The sequence below is a fragment of the Notamacropus eugenii genome, chromosome 4 (assembly GCF_028372415.1).
Source record: "Notamacropus eugenii isolate mMacEug1 chromosome 4, mMacEug1.pri_v2, whole genome shotgun sequence".
NCBI lineage: Eukaryota > Metazoa > Chordata > Mammalia > Diprotodontia > Macropodidae > Notamacropus > Notamacropus eugenii.
In genome coordinates, this window is record NC_092875.1 from 342,132,994 (window position 1) to 342,157,887 (window position 24,894).

Consider the following 24,894-nt stretch of genomic DNA (forward strand, 5'->3'; position numbering starts at 1 on the left):
CTGGTTCCTTACTATCAGCCCAGGTAGAAAATCACCCTGACCTTGGAAATTCTTTGAAAATCAAATCTGCAGTTTACTTGTGCCACTATAACTCATCCCTTTACTATTAAGTTTTCCAAAACTAGAACAACACATTCCTCACTTTACCACGATCCTTTTATTGACCCCTAATATTGAGAGGATTAAAAGGTGGATATACATTCCTGTTACTTTCAATATCCCTAAATAATAGGCAGAAGCAGCATGGTGTGGCAGAAAGCCAACTAGGATCTGAGTTAAGTCAGAAGGACCTGGGTTCAAGTCTACTTCAGCATATGACACACGAGCCCTAGAAAACTCTTAAGTGCTCTGAGAAACTCTAAGATTCTGATTGTCAGAGAAGGTGCCCAACTGCATTGGTTGAGGAAATTTCCTAACAAGAAGGTTCACTATGCCAATGAAATTGTAGGCCTAGTCCCTGTCTTAACCTCCATTCGCCTCCTCCCCATCCTCCCCCACCCAGCAAAATACTTTTCTGATCAGTTAAAAAGAGACCTTAAAATGAAGACCAACATGTATCAAAATATAAAGGTGGCAATTGTAAAATCCCAAAGTGTAATGAAAAAAGAAGGATTAGGAGCCAGAAAACCTAGGTTTAAATCTCATCTCTGCTACTTATCACCTATGTGACCTTGGATAAGTCACTTGACCTCTTTTATATGTAAAATGAGGGAGTGGGACTAAAAGAAATTCTTACTGAGGTTCAGGGATAAAATTTATAGATCCATGAATTTGAATGAAAAAAAAAATAATACTTTAATTTTCACTAACCTCGAACTGAAAGTTAGCCTTCTTTAGATTATGATTTTTTTAAAAAGTATTCTAAAAAGGGGTTTAGAGTCCACAGGCTTTGTGACTGCCAAAAGAGTCCATGACAAAAAAAGGTTTAAGACCTCCTGAAGCAAATAATCTCTAAGGTCCTTTCCATTTTTATATTGTAAGTATCTATGACTATATGTCTTGAAACTTTACCTGATGTATAAGTGTTCTATGCAATTACAGACAAAAAAAGTATAAACTTGCCATTAATCACTATGAACCATAAGAACAATGAATACTGAAGTACTCTGCCATATTGTTATTTTTCTCAAGAGGATAATAGCAACAATAACATGTTGGCTAATATCATTACTTCAACATGCACTCAGGTTTTTGGAACCCAGAAGTTGCATGCAAAAAATGGAGGGAGACCATAAGACCAAAAAGACTTAGAAGACTCAAAAACTGCCTAATTAAGCCTTCAAAATTGCTGGGGGCAGGGGGGAGAAAGGAAGGAGTGAAGCTTTAGAAACAAGTGTGAGAAATACTTTACACAAGTAAAATTGTAGTCAAAAAATAGAAATTAGGAGCCTTAGAACTTGTGGTCATTCCAAGGAACAGCTGATACATAAAACTTGAAGGAGGTGTGAACACTTCTGTGGAGAAAGGGGTGGAAATCCCTACCAACCAATGCAACAAGGCAGCCTACCTGAAATAACAACGCACCATGAGGAAGAAACAGTAGGCAGTATATGCCAAGCAAGTCAAACCACCACCACCACCACCACCTTGACTACCACCTGTCCTCAAACAATGTCCTGGAATCAGGGAAACCAGCACAGGAAACTGGTAAGATTTTATCAGTGGAAATGAAAATAAAAAAGAATCATAACAATCATAATGATCTCAACGATCTCCTTTACCACTGCACACCATGGGACCTTCAGACTTGCCTTGATGTCTTCTCTAAGTGTTGTCTCTGTCATTGAGATGTAAGTTCCTTGAGAGCAGGGGCTGTCTCACTTTGCATAGTGCTTTATACATTGTAGGCATTTAATAAATTCCTTATTGATTTATTCATTCATTTATTCACATTAATAATTCAATTCAATAAACATTTATTAAGAACCTATTGTGCCTACTGTGTGCCATGCACTGTGCAAAGTGCTGCAAACACAAACATGAGAAAGCCACTGCCAGCTCCTCAAAGATCAATCTATCAGGGGAAGACAATACACAAAAGAAAGCTGGGGGGAGGGGGCATTCAGATCCAACAGAGCCAAAGATGGAACGTGAAGTAAGAATAAAACCTTCACCTTGACAAAGAACTATTATTATTTATATTATTAGTTTATTCTGATAAAAATTTTGAGGAACTTCCTACTTACATATTTATTACTATCTTTTAAAAAATTACTTAAACAAGTAACTCTCAATTGTCACATTGCTTTTCAGAACTTCTGATTTCACACAGAACAATCAAACTTTAATTTCCAAGTGCCTATCATTTCTCAAACTTCTGTTCGGTGGTTTTTCAGTCACATCTGATTCTTCATGACCTCTTTTGGGGTTTTCACTACAATAGTTTGCCATTTTCTTCTCCAGCTCATTTTACAGATGAGGAAACTGAGGCAAACAGGGTGAAGTGATTTGCCCAGTTATCACACAGCTAGTAAGTGCCTGAGGCCACATTTAAACTCAAATGGATCTTCCAGACTCCATCCAGGCTCAGCACTCTAGCCACTTCATCACCTAGCTACCCATTTCTCAAGCTAAGAACCATAAAATTTGAGCTAGAAAAGGACCTCGGCATACTTCTAGGCCAATGTTTTCTTTTTGCAGATGAAGAATTGAGGTTCACAGGTATTTTGACCAAGATCACACCATTAATAATAGGTCTATTTCACAACGTATTTGCTTTTTAATTTGTCTTTTTAGCTAAAACTTTTTCTGCAAGATCTTGGCCTTGCAATTGTACAAAGGACCAATGAAAGCCCCTCAAAAGTCACTGCTAATCTCTAATAAGCTTCTATGGAATGTAACAGTAGCTTAATTAAATATGCGTGATTGGCTGGTGGCCTGAGGATATTGTAGGAGAATAAAAATTTTGGAAATGGAGAATATATTGAGAACAAGCAAGCAGAACTAGAAGAAGACTAAAGAAAGTACAGATGCTTCAAGTGCACAAGCAAACTATACTACAATGTGAAGACATTTGAACAAAGTTCAATTCTAATGCTACCTCCTACATGAGGCCTTTCCAGATATTCCCCTCTCTCAGTGTGTATATCACATAGTTTTACCATTCTTGAACACCAACGAAGGATTCAAAATAAACATTTGAAAGTTATAGGTGGTCTCCCCTCACCCACAGACTAGCTCTATAAACTTCTGTTTATAACATTTCACTTTAAAAAACTGAAGTCTCCTTCTCCCCCTTTCCCCCAGACATTTACACTTTCACACAGGAACAAGAAGATCCTTAGGAGTTGATGCCACAGGGGAACCTGGGTGTTGACACAGGATAATAATCTGTTTTGAAAATGAAGATTGATGGTCAGTAAAAATAATGTATTTCTAAAACTAATCCTGAACAATGAATGTACCAGACAGAATTCTGAATAACATCTGGATTAGCAAATCCCTACCAAATTTTTCCCTGGGCATTTTCAAAAGAAATTTCACTATATCGATTTCATCTTCATTTAATCAGAAGACTCCCTTCCTCAACAATGCCATTTAGCCAGGTATAATCATATATACTCTTCATAGGTTTCAAGTTTTTTTGAATTATTTTTCAGGTAATTTGTTTGTGAATGCATTTACTAATTTTTTTCCACCTGTCTTACAGAATAATCAGTCTTAGAAGTAAGTTCCTATGATCACACTCCACAGATGAGCAAGGAGGGAGGTAAAAGCACCCCAATAATTCAAATGGCCCTCAGAAAAAAAAAATTCTGACAAGCTGTAGCAGATTTCATAATCAGGTTCCCAGAACCACCTCTGAGGGCTGAGAGTTGGCAGGAAGTGGGACAGGACAGGGAGAAGCTGGGCTCACATGGGTATGAGCACCCAGAATTATTTGCTTTTGCCGTAAACAAAATGTACCAATCATAAAAAGGTATTTACAAATTTGTCTTTAGTACCTTAGTTAATTATGTAACAAGATAATTTATATGAATATTTTCCACATATTAACACTTAATGCTGCAATAAACCAGAAAGTTGCAAAGTCAAAAACTGTTAAGCATGTTCATGCAAACAATTCTATCTTTATCATCTTTATTTTATCTATGTTCATTCTATCATCGTCTGATACAGCAAATCCAAAAAACATTTATAAAGCACCTACTGTGCCCAAAGCACTGTGGCAGGCATTGGTAGTAAAAAGATATAAAAGGCAAATATGCCCTGCTCTCAAAAAGTTAGGGGAAGAGGAGAGGAAAAGGGGAGAAAGGTTACCTGTCATACAGATAAGTTTGATATAAGGTAAAAAAGGTAAAAGAGAGATCCAAAGTGTTGTAGGAAAATGTAAAAGAGGGAGAAAATATTCTTTTAGAGGAGGTGGGGGAAATCCAAGTGTGTTTTCTGGAGTTGAACCAACCCTTGAAAGGAGAGGATAGTTTTGACTGCATGTAAGTAGGAGATGGCATGTGGAGTTTATGGAGCATTACACAGTCCAGTTTGGCTCCAATATATAGTACCCAAAGGGATGGAAAGGTGAGTAGGAGTCAAGCTGTAAAGGGCCCTAAGTGCAAGGGTTAAGGAGTTGCTATTTTATCATAACTACAATGAGAAAATTTTAGTTGAGCATCTTCCAAACTATGCCTTGAGACAATTTGTATGGCAGTAAGATTCTGTGAGAGAGGGGAGAAATTAGAAGCAGCAAAGCAAAAACATGTTCGCACCTTTTTCAATGACCTCAGTATCTGGGTTCAACATCATCCTCTCTACTACATCTTCTGTCATTACTCAATCAACATCCACTATATGCTAGGCAATGGTGAGTACAAAAATGAGATAGTCTCTGTCCTCAAATAATTTACATTCTCCCTCATCCTCAGAGACTTCAGCATCCACAATGATAACATCAATACCAAGATTCAATTACCTTCATCATTACCCCTACTCCTCCTCCTCACTAGCATTGCCACACTTGGAATTTCTAACCACAACCTCCTTTCACTGCTCCTACGGCTTCATTCCTGTTGAAGTTACTCTACAACTCCAGTCCAATTCTAACAATCCTTCAATACTTTTCTGGCTTTACTTGCCTCCTGACTCATACTGGACCTGCAGTGAGTCATTTCAATAATCTTCTTGATAGTACCCTATACCCTTTCACCCTCCTTAAATATCTACTGTTCCCCAATACTAGATAATTGCTACTCTCAGGCTTCCCAGACTTGCTAGATAAAGTCACAATGCCATCTTTGGCTTTGCTAAAATTTATACTAACTTTACTATAGCATGGAAAATCTTTTAGCTCTCTGACTTCCCATTACATTCCCCAAAATACTAATTTCCAATACTTTCAAACTCATAATCCCATGCCTACTCTCTTCACTTAGATGATCTCTTCTATTTTACTATGTTCACAACTCACCTCATTTCCATCTAAAAATTTCACTGTATTTTTACCAGTCCTCCTTAATTCTGACCCTGATGTTGAAGACATAGAATTATACAGAAATAAAGCTTTTAGAGAAACTGTGGGCCTGGAAAAGAGGAAGAAGTTAGACAAAAGAAGGCTCACTGGGAAAAAAGGCGGGGCGGGGGGGGGCATATCTGGAAATGAATGTATGTAAAAAAAAAAAAAGTCATTGGGTTTTTTTTTTTCCAAAGGAAAAAAATAAAAGATGTGGAGGAAAAGCATACATGCAAGAAAATATTCTTTTTATGTCCAGGATTTAGCAAGTGTCTTACAGAGTATGAACCTAATAAATGTTTGCTTAACTGAATTGAAATAATTCTGTTTTAGTCCATTTCTATCCCAAGATGGGAGTCACATGTGTAAAGAACAGTGTATTTGGAGTCAAAAGGTCTGAGTTTGAAATGCCAGTGCTGCCACTATCTTTGTGGTTTTGGAAAAGTCACAACCCCTTCCAGCCCCAAGTTTCATTTTTTTGTATGTCTAAATTTACGATTCTTATATTTCTCAATCTTAACCAATTACATTATTCACTATACTAATATATCATAATTTTATTTATGTAGCATTTCCCTGCTACTGAACATTTTAGGGTACTTCCAATTTTTTTCAATTAAAAATATTCTGCTATAAAAATCGTTGAACAGCGTTAGGACACATATTCCCAAGAGTAAAAGCCATACTTTTTTCAAAAAAATTTTATTCTTAGTCCCTACATACTGCAAGATTTCTTTACAAAAAGATTCTACTAGTTCGCAATTCTACCTGTAATGAATAAGAAACCACTAGCACTGAATTTCTGGTTATTTTTGTTTTGTTTTGTTTTTCCCAATTTGGGCAAGCTATTATGACTCTCTACAATCTGGCTTCTGGCTTCTTCTCTGGGATACAGACCTAGTAATGGTATTGCTGGGTCAAAGAGTATGCACAGATTTATAACCCTTAGCACATAATTTCAAATTGCTCTCTAACAACAGTGTACCTATTTTTCTACACCCTCAAGCGTTTGTCATTTTCCTCTTCTGTCACAAGCCAATCTGATAAATGTGAAATGGTGCCTTAGAAGTGTTTTAATTTGCATTTCTTTATTAGTGTTTTAGAGTATTTTTTCATATTGACAGCTCTGACTTCTTCTGAAAACTGCCTGATCATATCCTTTGACCATTTATCAACTGGAAAATAGCTCTTGATTTTTATAAATTTGGCTCAGTTCTCTATATATTTGAAAAATGAGAGGTTTTATCAGAGAAATCTGTTGTAAAAAAATTTCTTCCTTTATAAATTTATATGCTAAGGCATTTGGAGTCTTAATAGTATCAATAATTGTTGTATGTATATAGTTCCTATCAGCACAATCTAAGTTTCCCTGTTTATCACTTCTTGTGTTTTGAATGTTTCTTTTTGCTTGGTTGATAGGACAAACAACAGCATGATTACAATTCTTGCTTTTTTGGATTTGCTTTGATGCTTAGTAAAATTATTTCCTAGCCTTCATTTTTATTCTTTGTATTTCTTGGTTTTTGTTGTTCTTTGTTTTGTTTTAGTCTGGGATTTTGTTTTTTTTTTGGTTGCAAGAAACAAGACTGTGGTGTTATGTTTTCTCATTCAGTCTCAGTCTTTTTTGTTTTATTGGTTGCTTTATCCATTCACACTTAAAGTTATAAGAGTTAGGCTTATATAACTTTAAGACTCCATTTGTCTCTGATGGTCCCCCTTCCCCCCACCAAAATTAGGATTTTCTATTCTTCCTCTGTAAAGACAGTACATTTTGCTTCTTCAATTATTTTAACTTGATCTATAATTAAGGTAATTGTAATCCTACTGACTCTCTTCCTCTTATCTTCAAAACTTCCTACTTCTAATTGTTACTCTTTTCCCAAATCTTGGGATTTTGCTCAACTCATTGGTTCTTTTCTCTTTCTTGTTCTTATCTAGTTATTTCTTTCTCCACTTTTTTTCTGGTAAGCTAAGCAGTCAAGTAAAATCTCCCTTTTCTCCTCTTTTACTTGCTTTGTTAGATTTTTAAATTTCATTTTCTGTACCTTTCTTCTAAACAGTGATTTTCAAGGGGTGGAGCCAACATGGTGGAGTAGAAGGACAGACTTGCTATAGCTCTACCCACATAGTCCATAAAATGTTTGTAAAAAAAAGACTCTAAACAAATTCTAGAGCAGCAGAAGCCACAAAACGACAGAGTTAAAGAGATTTCCAGCCCAAGACAGCACGAAAGGCTGACAGGAAAGGTCTGTTGCATTGGCTCAGAATGGAGCTCAGCCACAGCACAACATGGACAGCACTGGGGCAGGCTTCACAGTGCAGAATCACAGGTAACAGCGCCAGTTCCCAGATTTCTCAACCCACAAATGCCAAAGACAGCTTCAAAGGTCAGTAAGAAAGCTCTTTCACATGGGTGAAAGGGGAATGGCTTCTGGCCCCAGGCATGGCCCTAGGCGGCAGCAGCCACAGCAGCATTAGAATCCACTTTTGGAGCTCTCTGCCTAAAGACCTTGGGGGAATCTAGCAGCAGATCTGCAGATCAGTTCTGAGTAGTGGTCCTGGGGTGAGGAAGTGCACTGGTGTGGTGGAACTGGTGGAGGCTCTAGAGAGAGAATCCTACTCACAGATCCTGGGCAGAAAGGAATACTTGAGGTTGCTCATAGACCAGAGCACAAGCCAGGAGAGAAGGAAACTCCTCTCCCTTGATTATGTTACCTTGGAGGAACTGAGAACTTACAGGTCACTAGAGTATACCCTCAACTTGAAAAAGGACTCAAAAGTCCAGTAACTGGCTGGGAAAATGCCCCAAAAAGGGGAAAAAAATAAGACTAGAAAAGGTTACTTTCTTGGTGAACAGGTATTTCTTCCTTCCTTTTGGATGAGGAAAAACAAAGCATACCATCAGAGGAAGACATAAGAGCCAAGACTTATACACCCAAACCTCCAAAAAAAATATGGAATGGTATCAGGCCATGGAAAAGCTCAAAGAGGATTTTGAAAATCAAGTAAGAAGGTGGAAGAAAAAATTGGGAAGAGAAATGACAGCAATGGAAGAAAATCATGAAAAAGCAAGTCAACAGCTTGCTAAAGGAGACCCAAAAAAAATGCTGAAGAAAATAACACCTTGAAAAATAGACTAACCCAAATGGAAAAAGAGATCCAAAAAGCCAATGAGGAGAAGAATGCTTGAAAAAGCAGAAGTGGCCAAATGGAAAAGGAGGTTCAAAAGCTCACTGAAGAAAATAGTTCTTTAAAAATTAGAATGGAGCAGATAGAAACTAATGACTTTATGAGAAACCAAGAAATTACAAAACCATACCAAAAGAATGAAAAAATAGAAGACAATGTGAAATACCTCATTAGAAAAACAACTGACCTGGAAAATAGATCCAGGAGAGACAATTTAAAAATAATGGGATACCTGAAAGGCATGATCAAAAAAAGAGCCTAGGCATCATCTTCTATGAAATTATCAAGGAAAACTGCCCTGATATTCTAGAACCAGAGACTAAAATAAATATTGAAAGAATCCACCAATCACCTCTTGAAAGAGATCCCAAAAGGAACACTCCTAGGAACAGGGTAGCCAAATCCCAGAGTTCCCAGGTCAAGGAGAAAATATTGCAAGCAGCTAGAAAGAAACAATTCAAGTACTGTGGAAATACAATCAGGATAACACAAGATCTAGCAGCTTCTACATTAAGGGATCAAAGGGCTTGGAATATGATATTCCAGAAGTCAAAGGAACTAGGACTAAAACCAAGAATCACCTACCCAGCAAAACTGAGTATAATACTTCAAGAGAAAAAAATGGTCATTCAGTGAAATAGAGGACTTTCAAACATTCTTGATGAAAAGACCTGAGCTGAGGAGAAAATCTGACTTTCAAACACAAGAATCAAGAGAAGCATGAAAAAGAGAAATCATAAGGGACTTTCTAAAATTGAACTGTTTACATTCCTACATGGAAAGATAATATCTGTAACTCGAGGTTTTTCTCAGTACTTGGATAGTGAGAGGGATTATATACATATAAACAAAGGGCACAGGGTGAGTTGAATAGGAAGGGATGATATTTAAAATAATAAAATTAAGGGGTGAGAGAGGAATACATTGGGAGGAGAAAGGGAGAAATGGAATAGGGCAAATTATCTCTCAAAAACAGGCAAGAAAAAGCTTTTTAAAGGTGGGGAGGGGAAAGGGGGATGGTGAGAGGGAAAAATTGAAGCTTACTCTTATCACATTTGGCTTAAAGAGGGAATAACATGCACACTCAGTTTGGTATGAAAATCTATGTTACACTACAGAGAAGTAGGAGAGAAGTGGGATGTGAGGAGGGATGATAGAAGGGAAGGCAAATGGGAGGAGGGAGTAATTAAAAGTAAACATTTTTGGGGACAAGGTCAAAAGAGAGAATAGAATAAATGGGGGGCAGGATAGAATAGAGGGAAATATAGTTAGTCTTTCACAACATGACTGTTATGGAAGTCTTTTGCATAACTACACACTATATTGAATTACTTGCCTTCTCAATGGGGACGGGTGGGGAAGGAGGAAGGGAGAGAAGTTGGAACTCAAAGTTTTAGGAACAAATGTTGAGAACTGTTTTTGCATGCAACTGGGAAATAAGAAATACAGGTAATGGGGTATAGAAATCTATCTTGCCCTACAGGAAAATAGAGAAGGTGGAGATAAGGGAAGACAGGGGTACGATAGAAGGGAGGGCAGATTGGGGGAAGGGGTAATCAGAATGCACAGTGTCTTGGAGTGGGCAGAGGGGAGAGATGGGGAGAAAATTTGGAACTCAAAATCTTATGGAAATGAATGTTGAAAACTAAAAATAAATAAATAAATTTGAAAAAATAAAACGTGATTTTCACTCATTCTCTTCATTATTTTTCTTCTCTTTCTGTACAGTATGGCCTTTTATTCTTTGATTTATGGTCCTTTGACTTATTTACTCTTCTTTAAATCTCTGCTTTCATCATGGAATTAAAGTTTTTAAGGTAACTATTTTTGGTTCCCTCTTCTTAACAGTTTCTATACTGATGCCTTGTAGATCTTGCCCCTAACTTCCATTTTTTCTTTTGTGCCTCACTCTTAGAAATTCCAGTTCCTGCAGGAGATGGAAAGGAGAATGAGCCATGTTAGGTATTTTCCTATGTCCCTGATTGTGCTGTTCATTACTGACTTTTGCCATTTCTGTGATCGTTTTTTTCCCCATTTGCCTTAAAATCTCCTTTTTGGTTCCATGCCCTCCCACTCTTCTGGGTGTCAATTGCTCCCTGTATTCCCCTTCTCCTGAAGCAGAAAGAGGCATCTCATTAAGTACCAAATACCAGCAGATTGTACCCAATGCAAGATCACAATCTCCTTTTACAGAAAATCTCTTTTTGCATGGAAGCATTCATCAGTGATACCCCCTCCCATTACTGAAGCAAGATTTGCCCATTTCTTTCCCTTTTTTTCAACCCTTTATCCTATAGGCTCTAGACTCTCCCTTTACTAAGAACTAGAGGATGCATTCTTCACTGTTAAGGTAACATCACTGTTAGTATTTGATTTGATTAAGATACATCACATAATCCTCTCTATTTTCTTCCACTTGTCCTTTTTATGTACCCTCCCATTCTGTAATTTAGTCCCACCAAAAAACAAATTTTCTTCCTCCTTGCAGGCAGGATAGTGTGGGATTTATTCCATGATGTTTCTCCCTTTGATTCCCCACTATTACTTTTTTTTTTTTTACATCTGCTTTTCACCTTTTTCTCCTTGTGTGCATTTAGAGAGAAATCTCAATGGTCTCTCAGTGTTATTTTATTGTTGTTGTCGTCCTTGATTATTATGTCTGTCCATCTTATATTTTTGTTGTCTATGTTTTTTGAAACATAAATTTCTTCAGGTCTGGTTTTCTTTCTGGAAATGTTTCAAATGTCCCTTTTAAAAAAAGTGAGCATCCACCTTTTCTCATTAATAATCAGGTTCAAATTTACTGGGTAGGTCATTTTAGGTTGCATCTTAAGTTCCTTTCCTCTTTAGAACAAAATATTCCATACCCTTCTGCTGCGTCTAGTGGGTATAGAATAAAAACTGTTATTCAATTTCCTCTCCTTTATAAAGATCGTTAGTCATTTGCAGAATTTGATGTTTTGTCAGTGGAATTTTTATTTAATCTATAAGTGTCTTGCAGTTTACAGCATATAGTCTGTGTTTTCTTTCTATTGTCACTTTTTCTGTGTTCAGAAGTTCTGGGCATCTTTCTTGAACTCTTTCTTGCATTATGCTGATCAGGTTTTTTGACTTGTGTTCTTCTGAAAGATCTATTGTCTTTAAATTGTCTCTATGCATCCTATCTTTGAGATCAGTATGTTTTGATTATATGAAGATCATATTCTCCTTTAACGTTACTGCTCTTTACTTCTCTTCTTCTAGACTGTCCTTTAATTTGGTGTATTTGCATTCCCAATCAGTTCATCTCTCCCCACTTGGTAAGACTTGCTCTTATGGATTCAAACTTTTCTGTTCTGCTAATTATTACTATCACGGGGGCCACAAATTCTGCTTTCACAGTTCTCATTTCTCTTCTAAAGCATTCAAGAACAAACAGCTGTTCCATGTTCTCTTTGGAATTCATGAGTTCTTCTGCTTCATCAAATATTGATTCAGTTCCCTTTGTCTTTAAATATTTATTCTGAGATTTCTGGACTCTTTTACCTGACCTGGAGGTTATATAACCTTCTATTATTAATATCTTAACAACTGGCTGATCTGCTTATGCTGTTGTTCAATCATGTCTGACTCTTCATAGTCCCAGAATCGTAGCATGCCAATATTGTCTATTGAGTTTTTTAGCAAAGATAATGGAGTAGTCTGCCATTTCCTTCTCCAGTGGATTAAGGCAAACAGAGATTAAATGACTTGCCCAGGGTCATATAGCTAGTGTCTGAGGCCATATTTGAACTCAGATCCTCCAGACTCCAGGCCCAGTGTTCTATCCACTGAGTCACCTACCTGCTTATGCTCAAGGTCTTCAACTGAGTTTTCTTCCTCCTTAGATTGTTGGCAATTTCAGTCTTTTCTTTTTCCCTTACAGTAGTACCCTATCACTCACTGACACCTTCCCCTTTGGATATGGTTTCCTTTAGGGTTGCTAGATCTCACAGGTACCTCAGCCTTCTCCTATGCTGGGCTATTCAAAGTTCATCAGCTTTAGTCTTTGCCCTAACTGTAACATCTGGGGTGATAGAATTGGCCCCAACTAGATGCTGGGTTCTCTGACTCTGGCTTGGTGGAGTCTCATGTACACATTCAATCTAGTTTTCCTCTTTTCCTCAGTTCTCCACTGTTGCCACACAGTGCCCTATAACATTGTTGCCCTATAATGAGAAAATTTCTGTCTTTTGCATCTCCAGGGCACTAAGAGAAGAGAGAGGGGTTGGAGTGTAAAGTTGGGTTCCATTGTAAGTTCATGGTCAGCCAGTGCAATCCTGCTGACACAGGCATAGTGGGGAATAGTGAAGGAGTACTAAATAAACCTTTTAGGTATTAGGTATAATCAGCCTTCTCTATTGTTGGTTCAACAAGTTTTTACCCTATTTGGGTTCTTGTTGTTTTGGACCATGGAGAACAGTTGAAATTACTTCATCTCTTGCACATAATCCATATTTTGGAGGTTTGAGATGTCATAATTACAGGAGAAAAAGTCTAGTCCTCTATCTTGTTTAATTTAACATTATTTTAATATCTAAGTCATTTCTATCTTAGAGAAATGTCAGAACTACCATAGTCCAAACCTCACCACCACCCCTTCTGACATTTCTCTATCACCAAGTTGACTTGAAGTAATAATATTCATGGGACTTTTAAAGACAAGACTAAGTTATAATACATTAAAATACAATTTGAGGTTAACATTCCTGAAAAATAGTCTCTATTCAATTCTGATTTTAGGTTGCATCTTAAGTTCCTTTCCTCTTTAGAACAAAATATTCCATACCCTTCTGCAGTTTCTAGTGGGTATAGAATAAAAAGTGTTAATTTAATTTCCTGATCACTCCAAGCTAAAAAGAAAAGACCCTTCCCTGGGATCTAGATCAATATCTCAATCCTTTCTGAGTAGCAAAGGAAGGCACTTTCCACGATTGCTTCAATAGACCAATAGCTTCAAGAGATGGAGAAGGCAAGGATCTAAAGAAGATAAATTTGGTGATCCCCCTTAACCTATTTCCCTAAGAAAGACCTCAGTTCTTGAACTTCTACAAACTTTAAAAGAGGGAAAAACTCTGAAGAAGGTTTTTAGACTAGAGAAATAGTTTTTAATATTTCTGCAGAAACTAAAATAACCTTAGTACAAAGTAGATGTGCAACAGCTGATGGTAATGCCTCTTCTTTAATGCAATTTCCACTGATAAAATCATATGTTTCTGATATTGAACCTACTGACAGTGACTAGACCTTTAATGACAAGAACTTTCTTTTCTGAGTGTTCAACAGATATGAGTATAGCACTTACTGGAGTAGTTGCCAGAACACTAACCACTGGGATGGGATGAAAACATTGCCATTCCCAAGTCTCTTGGGGCTAGAGTCCTAGGCTTTCTCCCTTAAGGTCTGGAGGGAGAGGGTGGTCAAAGTGGTAGAGATCAAGAATGGTTCCACAGAAAAAGATACAAGAAGACACTCACATTCTATTCCTTTGAAGAGGTAGCAAGTCCTCGAGTGTGGCACATAGCACATATTTTCAAATTTTTTTTCAATTCTGCTGCTTTTCCTTTTTTTCTTTTTTTAAAAATTGTTTTTATTTTGTGATGGTTCTCTGGTGGTGGAGAGGGATACTGGCAGAAATTATGGTGACATATAAAAAAGAATTCAATAAACATTAATTTAAAAAAAGAATTGTAATATCAGAAATCTCAAGTTACAATGAATCTAAATGCTTATAAATAATTCAACTTCTCTCCAAAACTTAAACATGTGCTTTCCTTTAAACATCAGGAGTGGTGAATCTTCAAACCAAAATCACTTGGCAACTAAGATTATACCCTTATGTTAGCCTTTATATCTATGCCTATTAAATTTTGGCTAGAGAATGATGGAATAAATGTATTGGAATATTAAAAAGCAGTTAAGTTGAGACAATGAGGAATACAAAAAAATCTGGAAAGATTTTTGTGAAATGATGCAAAGTGAAACCAAAAAAATGGTGTACATAACAATAATAATCACATGAGGAAAAGTGAATGAGAATGGTAATCGTTCCCCTTTCATGGAGACTTATGGTTATGATAGGGAACTAAGAATGTGTTATTGCATTTTATACACTGAAAAAAGTTTAAATGTAATTAGTTGGAATATAATTATGATGTTTAATGATATTTTTAATATTGAATTTTAAAAATTTGTCCCCAACATCATAAAGAGAAAGCCCAGGGACTAGTACACAGTAGGTATTTAATGAATGCTTTATTCATTAGATTACAGTACAGCAGAATTCAGGAAGTATTTGAACTATCAAATCCAAAGTGCTGGATCAATATAAACCTGGAAAGAGGTCTTTAGAGATGTGCTATGAAGCTCTATACTTAGCCTTGTTATATTCAGCATTTTAATAAAAAACCTAAAGACAAGCATATCATCCTTATCAAATTTGTAGCAAACTGAACCTCCCAGCTTTCCCTATCTTCTCCAGGTAGAAATACAATAGCCATGGCCTGATCCCCAACCTAACTGTCCCAGAAGTTTTTAACTTGCTTCAGTTCTCTAATACAGGCCAGTTCAACCCTCCTTGGTCATTCCAGAGGGCTTTCACTCTTGGGAGAACACCAAAATCTGAAAATATATATGTAGTGTAAACACCTGGTTGGCTTTAACCCTTCTGTACTTCACATCTCTCAAACCCAAGCAGATGTAATTTCAAGTTTCATGTTAACATAATGGATAAAAGAATTGGACTAGGAAAAAAACTGATGGGCTGGAACAATGAACAAAATCTAATAAAAAATAAAATGAACAGGAAAAAAAATAAAGTCCTATTTTAAAAAAAAAAAAGGCAAGTTCACAAGGAAATACAAGATGGAGTAGATATGGCTAGACAGTTACTCATGTGAAACAGACCCAGGGCTTTAGTGAACTCCAAAATCAACTAAGTGCCATCAATGTGACATAGCAGCTGCAAAAGCAAATAACGCAATCTTATATGTCTACTAATGCAGTCTTAGAGGGTGATTAAAAGACCAAGGATTGATGGGCAAGTTTTTCTGACAAGGGTTGATTCTGGTGTTTAGCAGATCTGTGCTCACATGTAATGAACAATGAGAATCTAATATAGAAATAGTGTCTGAAATAAGGGAGTTGATTGTACTACTATACTGTAACCTAGGTAGTTGGGTCACATTTAAAATATATTCAGGTCTGGCAATTACATTTCAGAAAGGACAAGGAAAAAATGGATGAAGTAGATCCATGAATGATCTGGACTTGGATTTCAAAGTCATGGCATGAGAATCAGCTGAATACTAAAGTTGAAGAGAAGACTTAAAAGGGAATGTAAGGGTTGCTACACAGAAAAAAATTTATTTTGCTTGTCCCCAGAGGTAGAACTAGGACCAAGTAATTGTGTGTTCATCCATCATTTTCGAAGAAGACCATGACATCAGAGAAATGATGACATGACTTGCACTTGACTTTGTTTGGAGGGAAGGAGGGCTATGCAGGTCACCAGCTTCACTTCTCCTCCAGAGCCATCTAAATCCGGTGACCAAATATTCATCAGGATGACCAAAGAAGGCCCAGGATGCAATGGGAGAACTTGGCCTTTTTCAACTAAGGCCTATTCAGGTGCTCATGTAGAATGAGCTGACGCCCATGCAGTGAATAGGCCTCTTTAAGAAATAATCAGGGAAAGGCTCCTTTAATGAGCAAAAGAAAAAAATATAAGTAAATCAAGTTGGGAGGGAAAGAGCAACAGTTATTATAGATAGTCACTCTGAAACCAGGAGAGTCCACAAAACAGTCATTAAGTGGAGTTTGGTCAGGGACCAATATATGGGCTTCAGAGTGCACTGGGCTTTAAGGTTTTGAGAAAGACAAGGGAAGGACAGAAGGAAGGAAGGAAGGATGGAGGGAGGGAGGGAAAGGAGAAAGGGAGGGAGGAAGGGAGGGAGGAAAGAAGGAAGGGATGGAGGGAGGCTGGAAGGGAGGGTGAGAAAAAGAAAGAAAGAAAGAAAGGAAGGAAGGAAGGAAGGAAGGAAGGAAGGAAGGAAGGAAGGAAGGAAGGAAGGAAGGAAGAAAGAAAGAAAGAAAGAAAGAAAGAGAGAGAGAGAGAAAGGAAGGAAGGAAGGAAGGAAGGAAGGAAGGAAGGAAGGAAGGAAGGAAGGAAGGAAGGAAAGGAAGGAAGGAAGGAAGAAAGAAAGAAAGGAAGGAAGGAAGGAAGAAAGAGAGAAAGAAAGAAATCATCCAAATTTACCTTCCTTTGGAGAGAAGGGGTGGGGAGAAGGGAGAGGATGAGCTGAGTTACCCAGCTAGCTGGGTCCCCATTCAGGCAGCTCATAGACGAAGTGATAGAATTTAAAGGAAGATGTCTGCTCAGCCTAAGAACTTTCTAATTAGAGTAGTCAAAAAGTGGACTGGACTACCTCAGGAGATAGTGATGTTCTTAGCTCTGGAGTTCTTCAAATAGAAAAGTTGCAAGGCCACATGAGAAATGTAGATGAACTACAAGCTTCAAAAATGAGCTACACTAAATGACTTTACAGAATTAGACCCTCTCACGGTTTGAAGAGACCTCAAAGGTCATCTAGTCAGACTTGTACTTGAATCATAACCTTCCTATAAAATCCTAAGGAGAGGTCATCCAGCTCACTCGAAAAGCTCCAGTGAAGGCTACCTTGTAAAAGCTGTCCATTACACCACTGAAGTTCCTTCCAACTCTAAGATTCTGTTATAAAACTAGTTCATCTGATCATACTTCAGAATCTACAAAGCTTCCCTATCAACAAGTATTTTTTCAACACTATCAAAAGTAATATGTCTTTACATCTGTATAGTGCTTTACAGTTCACAAGCAGATGTTCTATCTGCTATATACACTATAAGAAATATTTCCAGCCCCCTGGTGTCACTATCCAGATGGGAAATCTACACCCAAAACACATAAAGTAGAATTAAGTGTGATATAACAATAAGTGCAATAAGAGCTCAGAGAATAGAAACAGTGTGGCTCAAGACAGACGGCTTCATGGAAGAGGAGATATTTGGGCTGAGCTCTTATATAGTTTTTTAGGAATTACATTTCCCTCCTCTTTTCCATCTATCTCTCTTTGTTTCTCCTCTTTTTACTCATCATAATGTGAAACTGAATTACATTTTAAATTATGTGCTGCCTGAAGAAACAAAGAAAGAAGTAATGCTAAGGGAAGTTAAATGACATGGCCAAGATCTCACAGAAGTGAGATTACAAATCAAGGCTCAGATCCCAAATCCTGTACCCTGTCCACTGACCCATGCTGCACCTTAAATAATCTAAAATTATTAAAGTTTTCCTAACAATAGATAAGGGCAGGTAAGTGGAGCAATGGATAGAGTGGCAGACCTAAAGTCAAGAAGACTTGAGTTTAAATCCAGCCTCAGATATGCACTAGCTGGCAAGTAGCTGGGCAAGTAGCTTAACCCTGTTTGCCTCAGTTTCCTCATCTGTAAAATGAAGTGGAAAAGGAAATGGCAAACCACTCCAGTACCTCTGCTAAGAAAACTCCAAATGGGTGAGATCTAAGCTAAACCACTCCAGTACCTTTGCTAAGAAAACTCAAAATGAGTGAGATCTAAGCTAAGATGTGCTGAAAACTGCTGGGGCTAAAAGCTGATTGTTGAATTTTTAGGGTGAACAATGAACACTTTGGAATTGGGTAAATCTTAAAAATCAAATTTTAATTTTTTTGCTTTTTTTTAAATTGTCTTGACTTTTAAAAAAGTGATGGGGTAAATGTTAATAAAGCATATTAAGCTTTTTTTTTTTAATTCCAAAAGGGGACATAAAGAATCAGATACAACTGCACAAGACAGAAACTTTTTCATGAAGAAATATGTTTGCCGTATTTATTAACAAGAGGGATTGGACCTGTGATTTCATTGGTATGAGAAATTTTCAGACAAAGATGCTCCCTCTACCAATTCAGGTTGACATCTTCCCTACAACCTATGGTCTTAGAGAGCTGCCTAGGACACTGCATTAATTAAAATATACTGTCAGTTCTCCACTTTAAAATCAAGTAATTTTAATCATTTATGTCTTTCTTTAACAAAAAAAAAATGCTTTTTTTTTTTTAATTGTCATATGGCCCTGGCTTAATTTTTTGGTGAAGTTTCAAAGTACTTTCCATATATTCTCATTTTAGATCTTTCTAGTTTTATCCACTAAATCAGAAATTGGGATAATCTTCAAATGATAAGTAGTGAAGAGAGCAATGTAGTGATCTCTTCAATGTTTTTCAACAATACACTTTGTTTTAAGAAACTTTAACAAAGGAAGAAATAAAAGGAGGGACAGGGATACATTCTAGAGCAGGAGTGGGAAACCTGTGGCCTTCTAGGTCCTTGGGTGCAGTCTTTTGCCTGAGTCCAAGTTTTTACATAACAAATCCTTTTATTAAGGGGATTTGTTCTATGAAATTTGGATTCACTCAAAGGGCCACACTTGAGGACCTACAGGGTCGCATGTGGCCTTGAGGCTGCAGGTTCCCCACCCCTGTTCTAGACACCAAAAAAAAGGGGGGGTTTACAGTACAAAGATATCATTAACTAAAATTATGTCACATGTACTAGACAATACAAAAAATGCATCCTGAAACACACATGCCCTATAGTTTTTGAACTATAGTTTTTGATGCAGACTTGCTTCTCTGCATCAGCAGGGGTATCACAGGCAGGAGGGGGGGAGGGGGAAGGAGTTGCAAAGGACAGTCAAAAAGACCAGATTTCTGGTTCTTCTGACTGAAAACTAAAAGAAGCAAATTTCTCTTCTACCTGAACCCCCAGATCTTTGAGATTTGAAGCTCACAGTGACATAAAAATTTAATTTTTATCCAATCACTTATCTGTTAACTATCCAGGAAGGCTCTCTAGTTTTATAACCCACTCCTTAAAAGAAATCAGCTTTATGATCTTATGATCCAGCCTATCCTAATTCTGTGATTTTTGAAGGTTTTAGTTTTTTTTAAAAACATGACCAACTTACTTATAATGGAGCTTTGTTACTGGAGGATTTATTAGTCAAATATTGCTGCCTTGGTAGTTTAAAATAATTATGTACTATAAGCAGACTAAATGAAGATGGTCTAGAATTATTCTAGCAAGGGGCAGAGATCAGAGGTAATACCTATTCCAGAACTTAGTCAGGGCTTCAGTCTCAAATGGGAGAATGAGTTCATGCCAGACACATAAACGGAATTCATGTCTCAAATAGGAAGTTGTACCAGGTGACCTCTGAGGTCCCTTCCAACTCTAGAATTCAACAATACTTTGTCACTACACATCATTCTTCCCCTCAAGGAACTTCCATTCTGCCAACATAAACGTTTTGTTTAAATGAGTTACACAGTGCTTTAAGATCTGAAAAGTCCTTGACATACATTATCTCATTTAAACCTCACAAAAACTCCCAACAACAACTGAGGCAGGTGGTTATTATCCTTATTTTATAGATGAGGGAATACACATATAATGAATGGCGCTGGTTGATACAGCTAATAGGGCAGCTTTGAACCAAGTCTCTCTCTCTGCCTCTGCCTCCCAAGTCCAGCATTCTGTCAATCAGCTACACCAGACTGCCTCTTTTCTGTACCACAGATGAAAATCCCTCAAAAGAATGATTTCACTGCATGAATACTGTCTCACCCAACACAAACTGCCACCCCTTTATGTCTTAGGAATCAGTTTAACAAACTATGGTAAAAAAAAAAAAGTACTACTTGGTCTCCCCAGAGGCTTAGTGCCTTCCCCTCTAAAGTAACCCTCCATCTACCCTCTGTATCTTCGGTATACCTTTCCATGTATCTACTCCCCCCAGCCCATCCAAAGGCAAGTGCCCTGAAAGCAGGTTATTTTTGTTTTTCTTTGTATTCTCCATGCTCAACTCTTACCAAGTGCTTCATAAATGCTTGCTGATTGCTTGGCCAACGCTGATGAGGAGCCTCTTAAAACTTTTTGAGAGTGGTCTTCAAAAGTCAATCCATTCCTGACCGAAAGCCTTTTAAGACTGTTGGACTGGTCAGGGTTTGTACTCCACTGGCAAAGCCTGTGGGGGTGAGGGTCACTTCCTCACCCCAAGGAGGATGCACCATACTAAATACACACCCCCAAAACCATAATCTCCTCCGTCTGGGGACTGGTTAGTTCAGATGGCTGAGCATTATGCTCATAATGAGGCCAAGGTCACACAGCCACACAGAGCACACACACATGCACATAAATTTCCTCCCCCACCAGCAAGCCTACCCAGGTAAGAACGCAGAAAACTCAATGCAAACCACCCCGACTTCCAGAAAAATTCTAAGATACTGACTCACGGCCAATATGGCATGTAACAGTTTCTTAATGGTCCGGGAAGATAAGACATTATCAACAGTGCTGTCATACCCGAGCTCCAAGACTCTCTGAGCACACGACGGGGGTGGGGAGAAGGGGTCACTCATCTGTGGCCAGACAGCACTCACCGAGGCCTACCGCCTTTGGGCAAGTGTGGGGAGCCTGGCTGCTCAGAGCCACAAGGGGCTCGGCTGCGGACCTGCGGACCCTCAGCATCCCCTCCCCACCCTCTCCCGCACACACCAGGCACAGGAAGGTCCGGGGCTGAACCGCCGCGGCCCCAAACTCCTCCCGGGGAGCCCCGGTGCCACGGCCACGTTAAGCCAGGGTGCAGGGCTTTTCTGCTCGTTTGTTAAAGACAAAAACTTCCGTTTTTTTGTAAAGAAAAGCAACTCTAAACTTAATGTCAAACTACAGCTGAACCGAAACTCGCCGCTGTTAGCGGCTGCCCAAAACGAGCTGCCTGCTATCCCGGCTCAGGCGGGCCACGAGGTGGGGGCCCCCGGGCCCGGGATGGGGGTGGGATGTCCGACCTCAGGCACCGGTGACCTCCCCTTCCCGAGTAAGAGAAAGGAGGTGGCGTGAGGCCGTAGGAGGCCAAAGTCCACCAGGCTCCCCCCCACCTCGGATAACTTTCCCCGCACGACCGGAGCGCAGCGACAACCCTGGGGGCCCGGCGGAGTGAGCAGGAGCACGGCCCGGGAGGAGGTGACCCCGACACCCCGCGGCCAGTGCTAGGGAGCCGCCCCCCCCCCCCGCCCCTCCATAGCATCCGCAGGGCGTCAGAACAAGTTCCCTCGGAGACGCAGGACAAAAAAGGGGGAACTGGCCACGGCCACGGTCACGGCCAGGGCCGCCTCCTCCCGGCCCCCGCCCCCCGTCCCGCGCGCAGCCCGCGAGACCCTCACCTCGTCCTCCGCGGGGTCCTCGTCGTCGCGGTCGCGGTCCCAGGGGGCCCTGCCCCGGGCCGGTGCGGGAGGACGCGGGTGCAGGCGGCCGGGGCCGGGGCTGGCGTCGTCTCCCGGGGCGCCCCTTCCTGCTCCTGGGCTCCTGGCCTCCCCGCCTCCCCGCAGCCGCGGACTCCCGGCCGCTGCCCCGCGGAGCGCGCCGCCGTCTCCTCCGCGGCCCCTCAGCCGCCCCGGGCTGGCAGGCTGGCCGGCTGGCGGGGGGAAGAGGGGAGGGACGGAGGGTCGGAGGCCGGCTCCGGGCGCCCGCGGGCCCCGGGCTCACAGGGGTCCGCGGCCGGCAGGGGTTACACGGAGGGCGCCGCGCACAGGGACCCGGCTCCGCACGCCCCCGGGCGGCCGTGCCTCATCTTGCTCGTCTCCGCCGCCGCCGCCGCCGCTGCTGAAGCCGCTCGTCCCCGCCGCGGGCTCGGCCTCTGCTCTCGGGCCCCCGCGCCGCCGAATCCCCCTCAGAAGCGCCGGGCTCCCATGGCCTCGGGAGCTCCTCCCCGGGCCGGCGCGCGGACTGGCTGCGGCGGGCGGCGCTCCGGACCACGGCGCTGGCGGTGGCGGCAACCGTTAGCCCGGCTCCCCCGCTCCGGCTGGCGGCTGGCAGCTGGCGCAGCGGGGAGGAGGAGGGACGGGGAGGCGGAGGAGGAGGAGAGGGAGCGGTGGGGGAGGGGAGCACTGCAGGGCGCTCGGAGGAAGCTACCCCGCCGCTCTCGGAGCGCGGACGGTCGCGCTACGAGGGTCGGTGCGTGTGTGCGAGTCCCCTCCCTACTTCCACGCGTCGTCGCCGGTCCCGCCCCCACTCCTGCTTACCCGGATGCACCTTGAGAGCCACGTGGGTGTGCGGAGTGTCCTGCGAGCTGTCGGAGGGCGGCCGCCGCGCCGCTGTCGCCTCTTGTCGGCGCCTCTCCCTTCGCTTCTCTCGTCCCCGGGCCCCTCCCTCCGCCTCTCTCCCATTCTCTCCTCTCCTCCCTCCATACATCGCTCTCCCCTCCCCCCTTTCCCTTCCCTCCTCTTCCTTCCCATCGTCCCTTCCTCCCCTTCCCCTCCACACCTCCCTGCCCATTCCCCCTCTCCCTTCTTCCCCTTCTTGGGTGCCTTCTCTCTTCCCCCTCCCCTTTTCCTGCCCTTTCCTCCTCCCGCTCCCCCTCCTCTCCTGCCCTCTGTCTGGAGGACGGTGTCCGAGGTCTGTGAGATGCCTCACCCCAGCTGCGAGGCACACAGCTACGATCCTTGCTGGAGGTGGGCTTGGCACCCACCCGTTTTTCCCAGAGAACGGGCTCCAGGTTTTGTGTTGTGTTTTGTTTTCTTTCTTCCCATTCTCATTTCCCCTGCTTTCTAAGAGCAGCACAGAACCTTTCTTTAGAGGCTTATGATGATTTTAAAAGGAGAAGTTGTGTCTCCACGTAGTGCTGTAACGTCCTCTAAGCCGGCTCTAGGGAGCTGTCTCGCTTCTCCCTGCGTCCTTTGGCAAGTGCTTGCCCTTGCCACACTCCTTTCTGGACTGGGTACTGACTTCCAGATGCCAGTCATTTAACATGTGCCAGGCACCTACTCCAGGACAAGCACTGTGCTAAGTGCTGGCCAGAGATGGTCCCAGCACCGCACGCAGACAGCTGTATACAGGGAAAGGTGGATCTAGCAGAAGGAAGGGAAGGCTGGGAAACCCAGAGGAAACCAGCAAGCCACAAGGCTGAGAGAAGGAAGGAGAGCGGTCCAGGGGCGAGGGACAGGCCGCGAAAACTGTCTGCAGTCAGCAGATGCAGGCAGCCGGTGTCCCTCGATTGATGTGTTCTGGAAAGTGCCAGGTGAAGGAACACTTGGGGTGGGGGCAGTTATGAAATGAAAGCTTCTGAATATCAAGCAGGATTTTCTGTCTTATCCACGAGTGGAGTGGCGAGGTTGACATGATCAGATTTGCTTCTTTCCCAGATGGATGAAGGACAACTGGAGTGGTCCTGAGAACAACCAGCAAGCTATTGTAACAGGCTAGAAGTGAGGCCATGAGATCCTGCACTACCAGGATAGTAGCAATCAGAAGAGAAAATTTGGTCTATGCAGAATAGGTGAGGAAGGCCTGCAAGGTCCACAGGCCTTGGCGACAGATTGAATGGGCTGGGGGTGAGGGAGAATGTTAATGAGAAGTTAAGGATGACAACTAATTTTTGGGCCTGGATGTGGAAGGATGGTGCTACCCAATGGTAATAGGGAAATTAGGAGGAAAGGAGGCTTTTTGTAAAAAACATGATGTGAATTTAGTTTGACAGGACTTCCAGATGTCTGTTTTTCTTAAACATGCTTTCAAGGCTTAGCTTCTATTGTGGGACCCCCACTATTATGGCACATACCTCATTCCTGTGCCTATTCCCCATCCTTCAGAAAAACCCTGCACTTTTGATGCAACAAAGAGTTGATCGTTTCTTCCCTCTTGAGAAAGAATTTAACTCCTGGATAAGAAAGATCCTTCCGTATTTAACCTACCAAGATTTCGATGTCAGAAGCTTGCTGTTGGTATCTTCCCCCTCTAGTTACTCTAAAAGACACAGATAGATGACAATTCTCTCCCTCTTTTACCTGAGGCAAAGCTTTAGTCCAGTTATTGTGGTTTGACTTTGCCCTTCGTAGCAGTTTCCTCCTATCCTCTACCCTAGACTGGCTTCTAGGTTCACTATTTCTCTTGTTTGCTCTTTTTGTCATGGTCCCAGCCCACATGACCAGGCCTCTTCTGCCATGATGCCCTACCTGAGCCTAGCATTCCCATGCTTCAGCCCTTGGATGAACTTCCTCTTACTAAAGCCTCTTTAATAGAGCAGGAAAAAAAAGTTAGATTAGCAACATCAAACATAAGTGGATCCCTGGGCTATATATTGACCTAGAAAACCACAAGTTGACATCATGTGTATTTTCATTTATTTT

The 24,894-nt window shown here is 41.1% G+C and overlaps 1 protein-coding gene across 2 annotated transcripts in view; it reads right to left on the reverse strand.

Moving 5' to 3' along the window:
- Nucleotides 1-22,929, reverse strand: part of GALNT1 (polypeptide N-acetylgalactosaminyltransferase 1) — a 182,833-nt gene extending 159,904 nt beyond the window's left edge. The window contains exon 1 of one of the 2 annotated variants that reach the window (XM_072605284.1): nucleotides 22,792-22,929. The gene's annotated coding sequence lies outside the window, so the exon portion shown is untranslated. Of the gene's footprint in view, nucleotides 1-21,933; nucleotides 22,072-22,791 lie in introns of those variants that run through there. The other variant, XM_072605283.1, reaches the window with a different exon arrangement.
- Between the last annotated feature and the right edge of the window lie 1,965 nt (nucleotides 22,930-24,894).